General features: G+C 38.3%; 1 pseudogene across 1 annotated transcript; it reads left to right on the top strand.

Moving 5' to 3' along the window:
• The first annotated feature begins 354 nt into the window (after positions 1 to 354).
• Positions 355 to 3,465, top strand: LOC143877077 (uncharacterized; annotated as a pseudogene). The gene is made up of 3 exons (XR_013250533.1): positions 355 to 446; positions 1,422 to 1,739; positions 3,429 to 3,465. The product of XR_013250533.1 is annotated as an uncharacterized LOC143877077 (transcript).
• Positions 3,466 to 9,910: the final 6,445 nt, after the last annotated feature.

Raw genomic sequence — 9,910 nt, 5'->3', positions numbered from 1 at the left:
TCTACAAACAAACTAGACCATGTATAAATCTCTACATATATATAAAGGTTAGATCATGCTGAGGAGATAGTTTTCGGTTGGGTTCAACAACTGGATGGTTTAGATCTTTGAACAAGGTGGGCCCAACTCTACTTTCAAAACACATATCTACACCTACATATGGACACCATAACTGTTATTTAATACAAATATTCATTCGGCCCATCTTGCTTGAAGATCCAAACCGTTCACTTGTTAGGCCCCAATGTAAATAAGACTTCCCACACAAATAATTATAATCAATGGTCCCAACTCTTCGATATGCAGATGATTGCTTATCTGAAAAAATTCCCTACTCCACTTCATACCGCCTTTCCTTTTTCTTCTTTCGAGCTCGAGCGCCTCCTCTTTCTAGGTTTTTCGCCATCATTTTGTTCTTCTTCCCCGAGAGACCTAGGAAACTGCACGTGCTTTTGATTCTGATGCCTCTTTTCATTTTCCCCATTTCATGAACCGGATTTCTATTTCCCAAAACAAGTTCTGTCTATAGCATATATAGAATAAAAGTAGGTTTTTACTTCTTCTTTTTTGAATGGTAAGTAGGTTTTTACTTTTGATTATTGGGTTCTTCTTAAAATTCATAATTTTGTATATGCAAGATTGGATTTAGCAGCACCATATGCTTGTGCTAATCCTTTTTATTCTTTATGTCTGGTACTACGTCCCTTTCCTTTTCAAGAGGAGAGTCTCATTTGACAGGGGTTTTACAGGAAGAACAGATTAATATAATTAGTCAAGAGGAGAGTCTCATTTGATTGGGGTTCTACAAGAACAAATTTATATAATTTCAGAGGTGGATTAGTGTAATATTGTGTGAATCAGAAACTACTGGAATCTCTTGGCTTTACTTTGCAAGGAATTTTGTCTTCTCGAACTGGGCAATTTTCTTAACTACCAAAGGGTGGACATCACTACCCACCAAGTTCTTAGACAACTCTAATTGGAGGGCTTCTGTTTCTATTTTTGCGCACATTTTCTTTTAGTGGTCTTAAGTTATCGTCAACAGAATAGTTCCTTGAACATGTACCCTTATTGCACCTAAATCCCAAATCACACCAAAATGATGCTGACAGCTTTGAAAAGAAAAATACCAACTCTGTATGCTCTTTGAATTTCCATATATCTTTGGAGATCTACTTGTCATTAATCATCTCTATTCAAAGACCCAAATTTAACTCACAATTCCAAACTCACTTTGAAGTAGTTTCATTAGAAAGTACTCATTTTTATCACTTCTTTTTTACATGGGGGGCTTTTGTTCTCCTCAATTTCTTGACATTTCTTTGATCCACCTTTTTTGAGCAAGAGACATGTTAAAACCCATATTTTTCTTTTGCTATTGTACATTTTGCTAACATAGTTCCTCCCTCTCCCATTTCTAGTGTGGTGGTATTTCATAGCTATCTAGTAAGTGTGAAGGTGCGTAAAATGATGAGGAGCCTAATATGGGCGACGGCCGAGGATTTGGCAAGGAATCGGGCGACTGTTCTGTCTCTCTACTGCCAAATCTTGCGAAGCCTCAACTCCCCTAAACTGCCGTTGAATCTAGCAGCATGACTCACCAAGAAAGCAGAGGTCCGTACAATCTTCATGCTGGGCTCAGAGGAGCATTCCCTCCACAACATCACTGACCTCACCGACACTGCTCAATACTCTCTCTTCCTCCTCGGCAAGGCGAAATCCCCAAATACATCTAGTCAGTTCAGTACATTTTCTTTTTCTTCCTTTTCCCTTGATTATTCTTTTCATGCCCTGGTCTAGTCTCTAGAGATATTGCCCTGCTTATTCTTTTCTAAAGCCTTAATTGGTTTACTTGAGTACGCACCCAAATTGCAATCTAGCCCTTTCCAGGTTGCAAGTTATTCGTATGCTACAATGTGGAAAGGTTCAAATGCAATTTGGGTGTACATAACACACCCTGTGGATGCTTGCATTTTTGGTATTCCAATGTACTTCAGAATGAGGGTGCAATTACATTGTAGCCCTAATTGCAATTCTAGTGTAGGTGAGTTTTTTTTATTGCAGTTTTTGTGTAAACTGAAATCTGAAATTGCCCCAATTTACTATTTCAGCTTACATCCAAATGCACCCTAAGCTTATAAAATAGATCCAAATGCAACCTTACTTACCTTCTTTCTGCTTGTTTTCGACTATGATTTAGGCGACACTTTGAATTTATTGCTGACACATGTGTCCTGCCGTGTCCGACACGACACGCGTGTCCACACTCCTTTGGACACTTCTAAATGTATTGCTAGAAGTATCAGAGTTAATCTGAGCTTGTGGACACATATTTGTGTAATAATCAATAATTTTATGTGTATGTACATGTCACCATATCTAGTTTTTTAGATGTTGCCATGGCAAACAACTCATATCTGTGTCGAAATCCATATCGACAAACTATGATTATATATGCCTTCTCTTTTAGCCGTATCCCGGTTTCTAAATTTTGGGAGTTTGCCGTGTCCGACACTCCGTGTCCATGTCGACATGTGACAGTCGTGTCCGTGTCCGTGTCCACAAATCATAGGTTTTCGACTCGATCTTAGAGTGTTTTTTTTTTATTCACGTTCTTAGTAGGGCTAAAGGTCTAGCTGATTTGTTGGCCAAGGCTGCTATAAATAAAGAGACTTGCTTGTGGAAGGGCAATCTCTGCCTCCTCAGTAATGTTTTTCCATGTTTCTGTTTTTAAATATATAGTTTATTGTCCTAAAAAAAAGGAGACGATATATACATGTTAACATGGGGGATAAGGAAACAGCCTCTCTGCAAAGCGGGGGGGGGTGCGCTGCGTACATCTATCCCTCCCCAGATGAGCCTCATGCACTAGGCCGCCCTGCTTCAATGCTGAAAACTGAGCTTAATGTTTAGTTATAGGCCACTTATGTTTAACTCATATTCACGTTCGTAGAAGTGTTGAAAAAGGATTGCTATAGCATGGTGGATAAAGTTTACCTTGATTAAAAAAAAAATGAACAAATCAACCATTCAAAAAAAAAAAGAACAAATCAATACCTATGGAATATACTTTACAAGTTATATATTAATTATCTAGGGAAAAATATATTAACATATTTTAAACTGGAGGATGCTGCAACTGTTTAGAACCTATGAACAAGAGTTCAGACGTATAATTTGAATAATAGCAATTGCAAACCTTGCATATGCTTATGTTGGTACAAATATGCCCTTTGTGTCAGAATTCCTAGTCCAGCAACATGCCTCCTGGTTCAATTTCATTTGGTCTAACAAATATATGTTGGGCCTTGTTGTTATTTTGAGCACTATTGTCACTGACTATGTAATTAGTCTAAGAATTATATGATGGTTCATTTTAATATTCCCTTTTCTTTAGTTTCTGATACAATTTCCTTTCTAAATTTCAGAAAATAAACTAGTAAGTTGGTTTTTGGGGCTGCATTGTTGTAACCAAAAGAGCAACCCGGTACAAGAATCTTGCCATCTAATTCCTAGGAACTTAGGGATAACAATGGTGAAGATCCAATGAATTAGAGAGGTGGTCTTGTAGATATTTTCTGTTTATATATTATCGAATGTTATAAAATAGCTCTCTATGCATAAACATCTTATGCCATTCAATAAATGATTAATATGTACAGCTGAGGTAAGAAAGTTTGCCTTTATGAAGCATAACATGTTCTAGGTTTTCGAAGTGGATGTTTGAATATCAAGCTTTTCTGGTATGACACTTCTCTGAAACGGCTTAGTAGTTTTGTTTCTCGGATTCAAGCTATAGGCCTCCACACACATCTAGACATGATTTGCTGCAAATTCAGGTACGGCCGGAAAATATCAATCTCAAGCTGATAGTACTGTTTTGGTTTCCTCATTCTTATGAAGAATGAAAATTGTCATCTCAACTCATGTGGAATATATAGCATGAGTTCAGAATACGTAAGACATGGATATACCTGTTTTTAAGCTAGAACAAGTAGATTTTTTTTTTTGAGTTAATACCATTTCCTTATCTTGTCAGCATAAAGAATTAGAAAATGGTGAATATTTTAAACTCCTCTTTTACTGTATTTTGAGTTTTTGACATCTAGAGAAGGTTAAATTTTATAATGTACCAAGAAATGCCAAGCTAAAGATTTTCCCACCAATGGTTGATGATATTAAGATAGCTAAAGGGGAATGCATCTATGATCCAACAAATTAGTTAACTAGGTGGTTATTTTGAATTCATGTCTATAGATGTTGACTAGAGTTGATTTAGGTATTCTGTCAAAGACAACTAAACAAAAGTTACTAAAAATTATTCATGTCAGGGTCTTCCAGGAAAAGGGATTTAATATTGAAAAGAAAAAGAAAAGGAATGAACAGTTTCAAGCTCATATTCTAATGATGACACAATGCGTTTGGTTTCTGCTTGCCTTGATCGAATGAGTTGACCGTTGTGTTCTTCCTAAATGTTGGTTTGGTTTATGTTTTTGACATGGAGGTATTCTGTAACGTGATTGAGTGTGTGCAACGCCAGTTTGGACCTAAAGTTTGCAAGGAGTAGCTCCCCTTAGACAAAGGAAACAGTATAAAAAATAGAAGAAGAAAGCAGGTCATTTTATTCCCAATTAAAAGAGAAGCTGTTGGATCTTTATCAGATGTTTGTGATCTTGAACTAGATGTATTCATATGGGATTCTGTGAAGTTTGAGTCTTTGTTATAGCAGTGATGATGCTTGTGTATATAATTTAGGTTAGGAGTTCAAAGTGGGCTTAATTTCTTGCAAAAAAAGAAAAGAAAAAGAAAGATTAACTTGAAATAATCTTTTTTAGAGAAGGGCAGAGCACAAGGGCTCATAGAAGGGTTCAGGATTGGAAGTGTCATGGGTTGGAGGTGTCACATCTTCAATATGGGGATGATACCTTGCTTTTCAGTGCTCTAGAAGTAGAGAAGGTATTAAAGCTCGAGGCTATCCTCTGATGCTATGAGATGGTGACGGGTAGGACATCTAATTTTTGCATATCTAAAATCCCGGGCATCCATCTATTTGGGGGTGAGATCTTGGGGCTGGCGTGCCTTATTGGTTAATCTGTAGATCAGCTTCCGACGTCATATTTAGGCCTTCCGCGTCGAATCCCTAAGGAAGAGGGAGTGGGTCTAAATCGTGGAAAGGGTAGAGAAAAGATTGGAATCATAGAAGCACAATTTGGTTTCTTGTGGGGGCGTGAATCACCCTTGTTAAGGTCATCCTTTCTAATTTTCCCATCTACCAGTTGTCAATCTTCAAATGTCCAATGAGTGTGATAATTTTATTTGCAAATAAGAACCGAATTTGTGTGAATGGTATCCAATGAAGACCTTGTTGTCGGCGTTTCAGGTTGGATTGAATTAGAAATTCTATAGTTCTAGTCGTAGGGAGTTTTAATCTATATTTTAATCAAGGGATCTTTGACAAAAAAAAAGTTCCAAATTCACTAAACATATTCCTAATTTCGGTCCCTTGAATCACCCTCGTTAAGGTGGAATCATAGAAGCACAATTTGGTTTCTTGTGGGGACGTGAATCACCCTCGTTAAGGTCACCCTTTCTAATTTCCCCATCTACCAGTTGTCAATCTTCAAATGTCCAATGAGTGTGATAATTTTATTTGCAAATAAGAACCAAATTTGTGTGAATGGTATCCAACGAAGACCTTGTTGTCGGCGTTTCAGGTTGGATTGAATTAGGAATTCTATTGTTCTAGTCGGAGGGAGTTTTAATCTATATTTTAATCAAGGGATCTTTGACAAAAAAAGTTCCCAATTCACTAAATATATTCCTAATTTCTGTCCCTTGACATTTACTATTAATTCTAGAATTACTGTTTTGGCCTGGTCTTAAATTAATTCTTCTACCTTCTCATTCATTCCAAGAAAATTGAAAAACTCTGTACTCGTGAATTTTTTGCAATCAGATGCGGAAAATTCATGAAAAAAAAAAAAAAAAAAACGCTTACGGAGGAATATGTAAATTTCGAGAGAAATTTTCACATTTTGTTCTCGTTCCTATCATCTCCCCATATCATTTGCTTGCAAGATCAGAATGACCAACCACTTTGCTTGAACGCTGATACTTGCTGCTTCTTGAACTCTGACTCGTCATTTGTCGCCAATGCTCTTGTGTATCGGACCATCGGTTGGCTAAATCCGGGGCTTTGAGGGACTCAGTTTACTCCGGGTCCTCTCTCTCCCCATTGATGTGAATCTGTAATCTAGTTTTGATCTAATTATAGTTATCTCTCTTCAAAAAAATTGAACTCTGACTCCTCATTGTAGAAGTCAATCTTTCCCTTGTCAGAATCACTTGTTGCAAGTGGCAGATCAGAATTTGATAAAGATTGAAAGTAGATTCTTGTAAATTTTGTGCTGCTTTTGTGTTATTACAGTGCTTATTGAGTTATGTAATCTCATATTTTCTGTTTGCCAGGGATTGAGCCTCCAGCTCAAGGCTTTGGCCTTCAACCTTGAGGTCAGAGGTTCGATCCCAGCTTACCTGCCAAAAAAGAATTTTTTCAATTGGTTGTCCTGTTCTTGCATGTTGGTTTTGATCAAAATCTTCCAATATCAGCTTAGTTCTTTTCGAATTTTTGGTTGGTTTTTAATGTTTTTAAACTGTTCTGACTTCTGAGGACTGGCTGAAATTTAATTTCGATGGGAGTTCTCGTGGTAATCCGGGGAAAGCGGGAATTGGTGGTGTTATACGTGACCATCGGGGGTATTATACTCATGTCCTTCTCCGGACCGGTTGGGACATGTGATGCCTATGAAGCGGAGGTATCCAGGGGCGGAGGCACATAGAGCTTGAGGGGGGCCATGGCCCCCCCATGACTTGCTAAATTCTTTTATATGGTGCATGGCTATGCATGCATGCCAAGCTAGTTTAGTGGCCATGGCCCCCCCAATGACCAATGAAACAAGTGTAAATTAATCCGGGCCCCCCAACTGTAAATTCCTGGCTCCGCCCCTGGAGGTATCGGCCCTTTTGTTCGGACTACAATGGTTTGCGAAGCACAAGACTGAACCCGTAATTGTTGAAGTCATCCAATGCAATTGCATGGGCCACTAACAAAAATTGGTGGCCCCGGCGACTCGCAAGCAAAATTGACGAGATCAGGGATTTGATTTCTGTAATTCATCCGACTCTACAGCTTAGGCATCGAACGGCAAATGACTGGGCTGACACCCTTGCACGGGAGGGCGTGGACCGGGAAATCAATCTATATTTTAACTCTTGGTCAATCGGACCAGTAACTTTTTCCAACCTTGTTCAAGGTCTTAGATGTATTTGGGGGACGCCTCGTCCCCATGTACTGCTTGTGTTTACATTAATAAAATCCTGTCATCTTTTCAAAAAAAAAAAAAAAATTTGTTTTTATTCTGTTTCTACGTTTGGGTTTTGTAGGGAACTTCTTAGTATCCACTGAGTTCTTCTCTTTTGCACTTTTTGATATCCCTGTTTTCCCATTCGGGTTTTGATGGGAATTTAAAAAGCCTTCAGTTTGCCTTTAAGATTTCCTCTTTGCCTCCAGTTCAATACGTATTGATATGGAAAAACATCTTTTTCCGATTAGTAATAAGAAAGCACCAACTGAATAACAACATTGCACATTTAGGTCCTCTCTCTCACTTTCGTAGAAGAAGCATAACTTCTTTTCCAAAAAGGAAAACCACCCAGTGCACCCCATTAGCTGGTGACCAAAGGGACCAGTTACATGGTCATCTATAGTATGTAGGCTTTCAATGGAGGAAGCTATGGGACCCATTTCATTTCAATGGGTTCCATCACTTTCATGGGAGCGTAGAGTCCTCTTCTAGCCAGTTTCAGTTATCCACCTGAGCCAACTATCAGGGCCCACGCATTATCCCGTATGAGCCATGACAAGATTTGTGTTTGGTCCCCCCACTGATCAGTCTGCAAAGTGGATGACTTTTTAAAAAAAAAATTTCTCTCCGCAGAGAGGGTGTCTTCTTGTGCCTTCTCTCTCTCTTTTTTTATTACTATAATTAAACACGCAATGCATTTAAGATCCTTCTAAGCAACGGGCTGCTTCGATGTTGGGAAAAAAAACTATTAAACAAGCCCAAAAAGCTCTTAGAGCCCTTTAAATACTACACGACAAACACGGGAGCGTACGTTTATCAAAATACTGGAGTGGTGAAATCATTTTCCCTAGATAATTCGGGTGAAATAGATTTCTACAAAAGTTGATTTTACGCTGTTTGGATTGGTCTTTCTTTTTTTTCTTTTTCTTTTTTTGTATAAATTTATTTCTGATTATTGTAGCTTCTCCTCTGCCTTGGATGTGAATCACATGCGAAAAACCGTCATTTTTGCCAAACAAATGAAGTTAAGGGCCCGTTTGGATGCAAAGAAGATTTTGATTTGGATTTCTCACGTTTGCAGCCCTTTTTGGATCGTATCAAATTCTTGGATTTCTAATTCAGCAGCTGACAGTGAAAAAATTCAGATTTCTAAATAAGCTGTGGATATAAGAAATTGGAAATCCACAGATCTAGTAGTTTCCTTCACCCTCTTTGCTCCTTAACCTCTCCCCTCCACTAGAAATTACCCCTTCCCTCTATGTCTCCCTCTACATGAGCTGCCAGATCTATTCATTTTGTATTCAAAACTCAATTCCAAATCTAAATACAAAATGAGAGGTATCCAAACGGGCCCTAGATGAATTTCTATTCAAATGTAACACGGGCCACATTATCTTCCCCAAATTATGATGGATTAAAGAATTTCCATTCAACTCTGCTATGGGTTGGCTCTGTCCATCTGCAATGTCATCTCATATTTGAGAAAGAAGCAATAGGTAACTATTCAATCTTTTTTCACTAAATTATAGAGGCCCAAAAGTTAGGCAAGTCTTGTCAGGTTTGATGTGAAAATACCCACTCCATTACTTTCAGTATCCATCACCATCCACATACAGTCAAAGTTAGGAAAGAAAATAGAAAAAAAATGGGGGTGTGCAATCAAGATAGGGAAAGTACACATTCCCAATTGCCTACGATTCAGCCGATATTCTCAACCTTGTAGCGTCGAGATAGGGAAAGAAAAAGGTAGAAAAAGAATAGGCTTACAAGGGCTAAAATTTTTGAAGGAAAAAAAATAAAAAATCTTACAAATTGTAAATAAAGGGTTGGATAGAGATGTCTTATATGTGAGGAAAAGGTATACCTCTGAAGAAGAGTGAGGTGGAGCGTGTTTTTTGTCTGTTACGATAATAAATCCGTAAAGCGTGTTTGCCATCTGACCGTAACAAAATTAGACCACCGACCCCGTCCCTGTCTGGGTTGTTTTGACGGCTCGGCTTGGGCTCATTCATGGCTCGGTTTGGTCTGAATCATCTGGACCCTTCGTTTTGTACACCCTGAACGAAAAATTTGATCTACAATTGTGACTCATCTTCGGTAGGCTTTTGTCTCTCTTCTTTCAGTAAGGACAACCATATCCAATGATTTATTTGTCATACTTCAGAGTCACTTCGTCTTCGTGATGGGACCCACTAGATGAACAGTCGGGATGATGCTGATGTCATCTGGGTTGGGCCCAAATCTCTGAATAGCATTCCCCATACATGAGAGATACTCCAATGCCTTGGGTCCTTGTATATAAAACAAAAGTCAAGGGTTTGAATGTAACTAATAAATTCTGGGATTAAGGCAAATCCCCTGGTTGGCGTTTATGTGAAAGCTTTATTTGATAATTTACTTCTGACTTAAAGGGTGTTTTTGTCATTGTCCTGCATTGTCTTTATTTCTAGAAAGGAATCCATTTTTAAAGTGTTTTCCCAATAATTATATGGATTAGGTATGGGACCAAACACCATCTCCCTCACCCTCTTTCCTAAAATTAGGCA

Source organism: Tasmannia lanceolata, unplaced genomic scaffold, assembly GCF_043159265.1.
Source record: "Tasmannia lanceolata isolate RefF3 unplaced genomic scaffold, GAP_Taslan_0.1 ptg000005l, whole genome shotgun sequence".
Taxonomy (NCBI): domain Eukaryota; kingdom Viridiplantae; phylum Streptophyta; class Magnoliopsida; order Canellales; family Winteraceae; genus Tasmannia; species Tasmannia lanceolata.
This window is presented reverse-complemented; position numbering and strand designations above follow the sequence as displayed.